The sequence below is a fragment of the Struthio camelus genome, chromosome 5, assembly GCF_040807025.1.
Source record: "Struthio camelus isolate bStrCam1 chromosome 5, bStrCam1.hap1, whole genome shotgun sequence".
Lineage (NCBI taxonomy): Eukaryota > Metazoa > Chordata > Aves > Struthioniformes > Struthionidae > Struthio > Struthio camelus.
In genome coordinates, this window is record NC_090946.1 from 41281947 (window position 1) to 41294205 (window position 12259).

General features: G+C 40.6%; 1 protein-coding gene across 1 annotated transcript in view; it reads left to right on the plus strand.

Moving 5' to 3' along the window:
- Window positions 1–5347: 5347 nt before the first annotated feature.
- Window positions 5348–12259, plus strand: part of LOC104150422 (carbohydrate sulfotransferase 9) — a 58506-nt gene continuing 51594 nt past the window's right edge. Inside the window, exon 1 of the mRNA XM_068945923.1 lies at window positions 5348–5578. The gene's annotated coding sequence lies outside the window, so the exon portion shown is untranslated. The remainder of the gene's footprint in view (window positions 5579–12259) is intronic.

Here is a 12259-nt window from a genome sequence, read left to right on the forward strand (position 1 = left end):
TATAGCTGTTTAACTTTATGTTCCTTTTTTTTTTTTTTTTCCTTCCTTACACTTAACTGATGAGAGATATGTACATAGATCTTGATGTGAGACTTGTCATCTATAGCACACCCAGAGTCTCCAGCTGTAACTGAGTGGAGTAGCTCTTTATGCGATGCCCCTGGGGTGCTCATTGATTGGGATTTAACTTCTCCAAGCCTCCAATATCACATATTTAAGTCATCTTATCTTCACTGGGTTCCAGCTCAGGTTTTGTTTCCTGCTTTTGTGAACCATTTAAACTTGGCTTCTATAAACAAACAAAAATTTTAATGCTTTGTGTGAAAGGGGAAGGACACAATAGTAGAAAGGTCAGTGGGTAACATACAAGAGCAGTAGCTGACGCATGTTTTTCATATAAACTGGTACATGTGCAGTGCAACACTAGCACAAAAATTGTATGACTTTATGGAATGTTTGACTGGACACAAGGTGACAGCTCAGTTATCACTCAGGTGTAAAAAATCAAAGTGTAAATATAAGTGACATTTTAAAAAGAGCTTTTCCAAACAAGATACAACTGAATATATGGAGCTAAGAACTAAATTAAAAGAGAATTAGAAATCTTGCAGGTCAGAGGCCCTCGTTCAGGTAAGCGTGCAAGCACGTGTTTGTTCCTACTCAGGCCAGTACCTGTATGTTAACTTGAGCACTGAACTGGATAGGAATATTTCTGGGGGACCCTGAAAAGGGAAAATGCTGATGCTCTTCCTATGTCAGAGCATTACTGTTTTTCTGAAATCATACACTGGTTATTTTTAAACCTGTGTTTGATGCTTTCATGTTGGATTCTTAATGTAATTTTAATCTAGTTCTTATATTTAACTTTCTCTTATTTCTTTTTTTATGGTAGTTTTAAAGAAACATCATGTAATTGTGTGCAGATTGATATTATAAACTGTGTATAAAATGAAAGTCAACCTATGAAGCAGCTCTTAGCTACCATGTAAACAAATAATTAGGGATCCTTCCATACTTATTTACTGAATAGTCCATAATGCTAGGACTCTCGCATGGATTATTCTGTAAATATGTAATAGACTGCTCTATTTGATAGCCTTTTTTAGCAGCTTCTTTGGAGTTGTTGTAGGCTCTCACATATATGTACTTTTAACTTTGAGAGTGGATTTATGGAATCTGCCATCGTAATTTCTTAGGAGACATCATGATCCACTGTGTAGATATGCATTTGATACAGTTTTGGTTTTGCAACAGCTTCAATGATGTTACAGATTTGTAATTAAAAAAAAAAAAAATTAAAGCTGGCTACTGCAAATTAAGTTTCAAAATTGCCCTATCATCCTTTTCAGAAATAACTGCAAAATCATGCAATGCAGATCTTGATTTGCTCACAGAAATGCGCCAGAGCTTTGGGGTGCAGTGAAAAGTGGTCTCTGAAGGTAAAGTTAACTCAGATTCAGTATTTTTAATATATTTGCCCTTGATATATTGGTTTTAGCAGACTGTTACATTTGGTAACCCGTGAATAGGTTGTATAGTCAAAATGCTGGCAAGACCCATACAGTGTTGCAAATAATCAGATAATCAAAACAGAGGAGAGGCAGTGAGTTTAGAATGCGGATTTGAATGGTATGACTATGTCCTAGTTATCTGCAACTATGAAACTGCCACTTATCTTCTGAAAGTCTCTGGATTTTGCTGAAATACTGTTTTTGAGGAAAGGCAACAGTCAGTAAGTCATCATGCAAACCTCTTATGTTAAGAATAATACATCAAGAAAGTACTTTTCTTGGATAGTTACAGAACTTTGTATGAAAGCTGTAATCTTTTTTCCTTTAAGTGCATGTAAAGGTGAGTGACTATACCTCCCACTCATTACAGGGGGAGAGATTTGTTTGCTTTGTTTCATTGGTGTTCTAGCATAGTTCATTACAAATGTACAGGCTTCTATAAATAAACTTGGTTTGTTGGTTTAATAAGGTTGATTGTTTATCCCTTATCAGAGATGTTCAGGACTGCTTGTCTGTGGAAATCTTGCTTTTCAGAAACTGATACATTGTGCATCAATCTGCAACAATTTTTTAAAAATACCAATGTTGTAAAATATTTAATGAAAAATAAGGGCTTTCTTTTGCAAGAAGGACTATTGACTTCCTGGATCACTCTCTGCTAACTGCTGGAGTTGCTCCTTGCCACTAGAATCAAATGGAGCCCACTGGAAGGTTAATTCATTTGTATTTCTGCTCCATCTCGCTAAAGACACAAACTTTGTTCGTCTCATAGAAATCTAGGCTACTCCTGTAATCAAAGATGCTATACTGTGTAGCTGAGCATAGAAAAACTGTTGAAAACTATTGAAACTAAGAACCTGGAGCCAGGTTCTTCTCAGGGATGCATAGTAGGAGGATAAGAGAGAACAGGCCTAAGTTGAAACAAGAGATTGTGCCTAGCTGCAAGGAAAAATCTTTCCACCCTGAGGATAGTCGGTCAGTGGAATAGGATGCCCAGAGAGGTTGTTCAGTCTACGTCTTGGAGATTTTTTCAAGACTAGACTGGATAAAGCTCTGAGCAACATGATCCAACCTTATAACTGACCCTAATAGGAGCAGAGGGCTGGACTAGAGCTCTCCTGAGGTCCCTTCCAACCTGAATTATCCTATGATATGCTATAGATAATGTAACATGGCGTCTTCCAGGTTTTTTTTGATGTGTGCTTTCCCCAGTCTCCCTTCCTACATGGTGCTCACAGAACCTTTCTCATGAAGCTGGATGGCTCACAATGAGCAGTGCAGCACTCTCCAGTAGACATGCTTTCTGACCTGTTAGGTGTGGATATCTAGAGTTTGTGCTAGTACTATTTCTCTGAAATGAAACTGTCTCTAGAGATTTCTCACTGAATGGGTTGTAAAAACTCTAACCTACACCATAGCTATAGGTATTATACAAGTATACTTTGAGTTTTCTACCTCCTGTTGTGCTTTAATTGAATATGCTTTTTAATTGCTGTGCAGGGCCACAGATTTTTAAAGAAAGCTTTAGCATAAGGAGTCTTGAGGATGGGTTGACAGTTTTTTAACTGGCTTTGGGAGGTATAATCAATCAAAGGAAAAATGGAGGCTGTTTTGCCTCAAAAGAAAAGGAATGAAATAGCTGTGAAGAGAAAGTGCTCTAGGAGAAGAAGGTGCAAACTTAAAATGAGAGGCTTACAGAAATGCTTCATTTGTTATACATACTGGAGAATAAAAACCTGTTTTCAAATGGTGTCTTAAATCTATATGTCCAACATGGATAAAATCAAATGCCTCTTGCCTGTGCAAACAGGCTTTCTGTCACTGCAGCTCTGTTTGTTTTGGTCTCGAGGCTGAAGTCAGTGATGCTGGCAGTCTGTTTCGGAAAGCCTAGGAATTGCATCTAGGACAATAATTGGTAAAAGAATGGGACTGTCATATGGAGGAAAGGCTTAGACTGCAGTAAGTGTCAAAATCCTCTGTCTCGGAGGAGTAGTGCTTCCTTGGGAATCACTTAATTCCAGTGGGCATCCTCTTTCCAGAGGAAGACTTGTTTGTCTGTGCGGTAGTTCCTGTATGCTGAAAATTGAGGGGGGGGGGAGGGGGGAATTAGCATTACCAAAATGTTTTGCTTACATTGAAGCTCCAGCCTCAGTGAGACAGACTTGTTAATCATAACAGTCAAGTGTAAATGCTGTAAGACACCCCCTTTCCCTGCCCCCCTCAAGTGCATGCCCAATTGGAACAGGAGAAAAAATAGGCAGAGTATGGGGCTGGGGGAAAGGGAGGAGGTACCATACATCACATGAGAGCTGATATGCATGCTGATAATCTCAGTGGATGCTTGCAGCTGGGTATTGTATGTATATACACTCTTCAGTTGGTTTCTGTATTGCTTTAACAATACAATCCTACTCTGACAAACGCAAAAGCCAATTGCAGACAATATAGCCTCTGAAAAGTATGGCTCTGCAGTTTTTAAAAGTTCTTAGACTCATCTTCAAGTGTTGATGGTTGTGAGGGTTATTGCAGGAACATGCTTGGTAGAACACCTTTCAGCACCTCCTGTAATATGTTCTAGACTTCAAAACATTCATATCTTTATGTTCCTTGAAAAATATCAGACGGAAGTTAAAATTTAGTACAGATCTAAATGTGAAATATTGCAGTAAAATATTACCCAGAAAAATGGATGTTAACAGGCCCCAAGAAAGGCAAAACTCCTGAGATGTCATGAATGTTTTTTGCACCTATGTCTGTTTTATGGCAGATTCCAGTTACTGTTAAAAACTTCAAGGTGGTGACAGGAGAACATAGTATTCTAGCAAAGGAGGCAGACTCTCACAGTTTCCCTCCTTGTACAAAAGGAGATTTTGCTGTGTCTTGTAGATGTAGGAGAACTGTGATCCTTTGCAGCAGAGATGGTAGAGAAAGCAGTTTGGTGTTTGCACAACACGACTGAGAGATTGAAGTCTTGGCTAGTCATAAAGAAACCCACTGCCACAGCTTCAGGACTTCTTCACTTCCTGACTCCAACTGGAATCTGGTAAGGAGGTGTAAATGTTATTCTTAAATATAATACACTCTCTAACAGTATTGTTGTGTGTTAGGCTTAGACATGTGGATGTCATCCCAAATTTATTTTTGGTATCTTCTGGCTGTTTTTAATCTCATCTTAGCTAGGGAACATAGTTAAACTTGTCCAGAGCACTTTCTACCTAGGGGTAGATGTTTAAGTAGCTAAATAAATGGATGGCCTTTACTTTTAATTTTGTTTCTTTCAGCTGGAGTGGTTAAGCACTCACTGCTTCTGCTCTACCACCACAGTCAACCATTCCAGAAGCTAGCGCCCCTCACCCCCAGCTGCTGAAGGAATATCATATGAGTAATTTCTTTAGTCTGCTATCATGTGGAGTTAAGTGAGTCAGCGAGATTCTCTAGCAAAAGTTGTTTGAGCTGTAGTAGTCAAAAAAAAAAAAAAAAAAAAAAGAGGTATGCCTGATTTTCTGCTTTTCAGTTCAACTGCAGGGGTAGTAAACATGAAGAGATGGTAGTAATGTGTTAAACTGTTCCAGCTGTTTGGAAAGCAAGCCAGTAGATACTCTGTTAGGGTTCCTGATGGCTTGATGTGTATCTAAATGCTAAAGGCTCTTGTGACCTTAGTGTCTTGGCTCATAGCAAGCTGGACCCCTGACATGGCCAGCCTTTGGATGCATGGCCTGTATAAATTCTGAGAGAAGCAGCATCCAGCTAAGGGTATGACCAGTTAAACAAATCATTGCAAGATAACTGCAGGGAAGGTGGTACTTCTATTTATCTGTGGTAAACAGAAGGCAAGAGAGCACATTGATGGTACTTACTGTGAAGTAACTGGTCTTGTGTATTAAACTACATTTAAAATACTGTGTCCCGTTTTGGGATCCCCATTCAGGAAAGACATCGACCACCTGAAGTGAGTTAAGGGAGGGCCAGCAAGATGGTTGGGGGTTGGACTCCAGAGGCTGATGACTTAGTGTTACCCTCTAGCTTCTGAAGCTACTGACTTTAAGACCCAGAGGAGTAATGGGAGGGTGAGTACAACCCCAAGGAAAGGAACAGAAACTAAGGGCGCGTGTGTGTGTGTGTTACAATTTTCATTGAACTATTACTGAAACTTTTTCTGTATAGAAGTATTATAATGGCATTATTATTCTTCCTTTCTATAATAATTAGATCTAGAGTAATAATGATTCTTGAATTAGACTGTTAAGATTTCAGTTATGCTAACAATGAATTCATGGCTTTACTTATGTATTTAGTATGCTTCCTCTTTGCCCATAAACAAGACTTTAAGCATAGCAGAAGAGACCGCTTCAGAGGGACCTAACAGCAGCCTTCCAGTACCTACAAAGAGTTTAAGAAGACAGAATGAGGCTCTTCAGTGGTGCATAGTGGGAGGATGAGAAACAACAGGCATAAGTTGAAACTAGAGGCTCTGATTAGAGATAAGGAAAAACTTTTTCCCCATGAGGCCAGTCAATCAGTGGAATATGTTACCCAGAGAGGTTGTGCAGCCTATGTCCTTGGATATCTTCAAGACTTGACTGGATAAAACCCTGAGAAACATAGTCTGACCCCATAGCTGACCCTGTTTTGTGCTGAAAGTTGGACTATGGACATGCTGAGGTCCCTTCCAACCTGAATGGTAGTGTGATCCTGTGTATGGTAAATTCACACCCAGATTAACTTTGCTGTAACTTGTCTGCCCCGTTGTCAAGCTGTTTTTGAGATAACTGAGAATTATTCAGGTTGCCAAACACAGCACTTAACTACTTGCCACCCAGGATTTATAGGAGATTGGTTTAGTTACAATCTAGCTCCACTAAATAAGTTTCTTAACTTACAGCTTTTAACTGAGTGGAAAGTATGAAGAGCAGTTCTGTCAATGTAGTTCACTGGGAGGGCAATGTTTCAAAACTATATTTCTTGGAGAAACCTACAACTTAAGTCAGCTCATAACAAATTCACGCCATCCTGCACCCTAGTAGTGTAAGTCTGAAGGATAAAGCATATTTTCTCTAGAGCCAAATAATCAATCTGAGTTTGAGTAGGTTGGCTGTGGTGGGTTTTTCTTTTACGTAACCATGAAAGCATAGTCAAGAAACAATTACCTGAAATCATTTCAGAGCAGAATGTATTCTCTAACATTAACTTTGCACTCTATCTCCAGTACTGAAACACAAAAGACTTTTTTTGAAACAAGTCTCAGGTGAAGGTCCTAAACCTTATGTCAATTCTCAAGTAAAATATGTCACTTCCTCAGTCTTCCTGGGGGCAGGTTTTGTTTTATTAGTAAATCTGTCAGCTTGTACTGCACAAACTACAAGAGTGGGTAGGGTAATAAATTATATTGCAGGTGGTTTTTAACAACTTGACCAGAAAACTCATTTCAGACAAAATTCATAAATACAGCCTAATGTACACAGAAGCAAAGAATACAGGTTATTTCCTAGCACAAGTTTATATACATACAATGACTAAAAGAACTTCAAGTCTTAAGGGATTTGTGATTCTGAGAAAGGAGTGGTACTCATTGAAGTTGAGGGTAGTTTGCCTCTATAGACAGCATAAATAACATTGCTGCATGTTGTTTTGCTGTGCCTCTTCCAGGAAAGAAGTTCAAATGAAAGTCACGTAACAGTGGCAAGGTGGAAATTCCTGAGAGCTGTAAAACATGCTAGTAAATCAAACAAATTTTACTGAGATCCCTGATGGTTGTGGCAGTCCTTTCTTGAATTGCCCATTTGTTTGCTTTCATGACTGTGGACAAACATGCAATTGCAAAATATCCCATTTGGGACAAAGGTGTATGTGTCTGAAGTGCAACAGTGAAAACGGTTGACTATTTCCTCATCAATTTTCTGTAACTCCTCTTGATGGCAGGTCGTCCAGCTGTTAATTCTCTTCCATTATTTCTAACTGTGAAATCGTTTTGGGGGGGGGGGGGGGGGGGAGGGAGAAGCTCCCTGAATCAGATGCACGACTACCAGACACCTAGGCCTTTTGCTGATGGAGGAGTACAAGCTGTTGTGAGAAAACAGTGTTGTGAGAAAATAGTCGTAACAGCAGTGACTCAGCAGTGTACATACTGACTCTTCCTAAGAGGGTAGTTCTAATATATTCTTGGCTTGTTACATATCCCAGGTATTTCTCATCTCATTCAAGCAACAACAGACTTTCTGTTAATGACTGGCTATGATGATTTGAATGAAGTTGTTGCTTGTATCCCAGCTATGCTTTATAAGATTCCTATGAGAAATTAATATTCCCCTAAGAGTAGCTCTAATGCTGGTTGTTTGTTTGTTTGTTTTGGGGGGGGGGGGCGGGGCTGGCTGCAGTTAGCCCAACTACATGCTCAACAATTAGTGTAATGGCGTAGGTTTCCCTGGTCTGGAAAAAACCTGTTTGCTGTGCTAGAAAAGCTGATTGTATGTAATATATATACTAATTTCCTCAAATGATCAAAAACAAGAAGCTGAAGACAGCGAAGTGAGATGGTTCAAACTTAAATTGAAATTAAACTGAAGACAGCTTTAGCCTTTTATAAGATGTTCTTTTTAGCTCCACTCCTAGTAGAAGGATCTTCTGTGAGGTGTTCAGCAATCTAACTTACCAAGCAAAGTCTGGGAATGAAATACTGTCAAATCATGGGATATATCATCTTTATCGATAAACTTAAGCTAAAATACCTTTACTGCTCTGCACTAAAGAGTTCTTAATAAGACAGCACTCAGTCCTAGACTTCCAGTCACTGTGGACTGTGACTTCCAGACTATTTCAATCAGTCCGTCTGTTCACAGTAAATAGTTCTTTTCAAGAGGCAGAGTGAGGGGGAAGAAATTAGAGTTTATAAATTGCCTCTTGAAGTACTTTAGTATGGGTGAATGCCCAGGAGCCTCAAAATATACAATCCCTAATATTATATAATGGTTGATTTAGGGCTCAGCCCAGCTTCTGTTGTAGCAGATGGGAAGACTCAGTGGAGGGCAGTGGGAAGTGGATAGAGCTCTCTCTCATGGAGAATGTTTTCACTTACCGGTGACCTGAATTTGCAAAGTCACAGGGCAAGACTGTTCCCATGGTGATTATTTTGTGCTGTTTACTGAAGGCCTCACAGAAAACCACGCACCAAAGTTTTGAATGCTAGGATAAGACAGCCTGGGTAATTCCTCTGGTCCTGTTATCTTCTCCTTAGTTAATGCCTGATTACTAACTAACTATAAGCTATGACTTTAAAATTAGATGACACTTAAGTTCTGAAGGCTGGTGTTGCCCCTTCATTTTTATGTGTTCCTAGTCCTGTTTCTTAACTTCCACCTTGTGATAAAATAAGGTCTTTATTCTGTCTCTGTATTTATATGGTATTTTGCTTTCCTTCCCTGCAGCCCCTTTGCAAAGGGAGCAGTGATGCTAACCTACCCTTAGAGGTAGAAACCAGGTCCAGTCCATTCGTAAAAGCCTTTAAAATAACCCATTGATCAGGTTGTCTATACATGTTTTGGGTCCTGGCTAACACTGTTCTTCAAAGTACAGAGGTATTTTTGCCTTGACTTATTGGGGAGAGTAACAGATGGCAATAGCTGAACAATGGATGTTTTTTTCACATGTTAAAGAGGGCCAGGCTAAAGTTAAGAGTTTGCCAGGAATGTAACTAGATACTAAATGTGATCTGAATCTCAACTGTGAAAGGAGAGACTGGCTGAGGAGATAAGTGGGAGGCAGAAAGCTGTCAGAGGGTAGAGTGAGCAGTCTGTGCTGCGTGAAAGCATTTGTAACTCTCTGGCTAAGGATGAGTTGTCTCAAACACCAAAAACGACGTGTGGAGTCTAAGCCCCAACGCTCTGCTGTGCTTATTCGCTTGAGCTCTGTGCTTTGGTAAGGAGGCAATGACAGGAACCAGCAACGTGTGCTGGAGAGGCACAGCAGTGGTCTTCCTTGCAGCAGCTTTTCTCATTGTCCCTTCATCCTACTGTCTTCCTGCTCCACTACCAGCAGCGGTGTTGCTGTCTCTCTTCTGGGGGAAGGGGGGGCACAGGGCTCTGGGAAAGCAAGGGCTGGGCGGCTGGGAAGGGATGAGGGGACCCAGGGGCACTGAGGCTGCGGTGTCTGCAGAGTAAGGAGGGTGAAAGGCAGCGTCTTCAAGGCCTACCACTAAAAAGCTGGGATCTGTTCTTATAAAGCAGGGCTGGGCTTTGCCAACTTGACTAATGCTCTCAGCTTGTTTTTGCAGTGCCCCGAGTTCAGGAGAGCGAGGAGTGAATGCTGCTCCTGAGCATGTTTAAATCGACTCCCACAGCTGCTCAGTGGTGGCTCATGAGCACCCTTCTCCAAACACCTTCTGGGGCTTGGTGTGAGTTTGTAATAATGCAGCTGTACTTGATTAGATTCCCGGGGGGGGAGGGGGGGGAATGTGCTTGTAGTATGCTACTGCCTTTGGTTTCTTTATAAAATTATGTATTTATATGTATGTGTATATTTTGCTCTTTTAACTTATTACCGTGGCTGAAAATTAATCCTGGGAAAAGACCAACATGGTATTGTAAAAAGTTATTCAGTATTAAAATGAATCTATTTGTCAAGTTCAGAGAGCCAAAGCACCGTTCAGGCATGCCAGGTAACCGTGGTAACTGTCCACCTGGACAAGCATGTCCAAAAACATCACCCGGAGGAGCACACAGCGCACTCGCTCTGTAATAAACGGCCACAACATGCACATCATTGAAGCAATCAACATCACAAGGCTATTAACTAAAATCAAGTATTAAGTAGAAGTTAAGTATTCAATAAAATTCTTAAATAAAGCAATTCAGCTAAAACTGATGAAATGTCTGTCTTGATACTTGTCTCTCTGTAAATGGAAGACTAGGTCAAAGCTGAGGATTTAGAAAATTAGGTGACTCCTTTCCAGAAATCCTGTGGTTGAAGCGTGCTCAAAAAGCATGAGACAAAGATAGTATGTAGTAGTTACTAATGAGGAGAAATGCAAGAACGCAAAATCAGGGGAAGGCTGGTGGTTTTAAAAGGGATTTGACCAATCCCTCTTAATGGAGTAACATTCAGGAGACCGTTATACAGCGAGTTGCTCTTTAACTCTCACTTTGCTATCCTTATTCAAAGGGGTGACGTTCTCCAGGGCCTTCCTTGGTGTAGAAGGAATAAGACCACACTCCTTGGATGCCAATGAAACGGTTTGCTTTGCTTGCTCAATTGCAGAAGGAGCTGGAGGCCCGCTCACGGAACAAACAGAGTGGCTTCTAGCTTGTAGCTGATCAAATGTTTAAATGTTTGTTTTGTCTCCCGTGTCTTGATCCCAGACTTTACCTTAAGACACGAACAAAGCTGAAACAAAACATAATTTAATCAGATAGGCACTTTTTGCATTATTGAGGAAAAAATAGTAGGAGCCCTTATTTGTAATAGTAAAAACTTTTTGCAGTTTTGCAGAATATTTTCTTTTCAGCCTTTCAATTGATTCAGGGTTCACTTAAAATAGCAGAAAACCTCTGAGGAACTCTGTGGGAAAGTAAGGAAGAACTTGTGTGGGACAAGCATACAGCTATAATCAACCTTCCTTTCTTACTCGTCTTGCCTATGTTGCAAAAGACTGATTTATCACTTTTCTATAAGAGATTGGATATTTTCCAGTGAAATTATGTGGTGAAAAGAGAGGAATGTAGTAGGCTTTCTAATAGATTCTCCCAAGAGAGATTTATAAATCCTGCAAAATCTATCAAGGGGGAGAAGCAAAGATGCCATGAGAAGGCAGTTAGACTGTGAGAGGTTTTGCCAGGGACTGCTCCATCACTTTCTTTGGGGGGAGAAGCAGCCTTCCTTCTTTAGGTGGGGAAGGGCGTAAGAACTGCCCTGCTGAGTCTAATCAAGTATCCCTTTGGGCTGTTATCCTTTTCTCAGACAAGGGGCAGTCTGGAGTGATTAGGAAAACAATATAAGAAATAGGGCATATACAAAACGCTCTCTCCCTTTAGTATCTTTTCCCAGCTCTTAAAAGCCACAGTCCAGGGGCTTCCTGAACCACAGGTTGTTTCCAAACCATTAACCCGTCTTAACCACTAATGGACCTATCCTCTCTGCGTTTGTTCATGGTATTTTCTGGAACCCAGGTAAGAGGAAAGTGGCTGAAACCATTACAATTTTCACAAGCAATAGAAGCTGAGAGATACAGAGAGCAGCAGTGTCTGGGATTTGCCAGTAAGAGTGTTTGTGGGAAGGTGCAAAGGGCAGGAAAAACCAGGATGGTTTTCATTGCACCCAGCAGTGTAGGACAAGTGATGTAATTTGCAGAGGAGTTGTATAGTGTGGGTGGAATAGTAGACTTTAAGGTAGCTGATTCTTTGCTGGAGGAAAAGGATCTTGATTTCCCTCCTTACCCCCTGCAATGAACTAGTGAAAAGGAATTAAGAGAAAAAGTGTTCCTGCTTCCTGGGGAAAACCGATGTTCAAGTACTTTTCAGTTTGGGTAGTACAGGTAGTTTTGTGGTGACTAATGTCACTGATGGTTTTTGAAGCTGCTTCTTCACATTAGGAACGAGGGAGCAAACTGCAATGGGAACAGTGTAGGGACAAAGCAACCATCACCCCCAGCCTGGCTGCTCTAAGCTAGCTGGCTGCTGGCCTGTGCTCCTTGCTGAAATTTGAGCAGAACAAATACAGTTTTTTTGTTGGTGTGGGGCAATAAGCACTGTTCCTCAGGC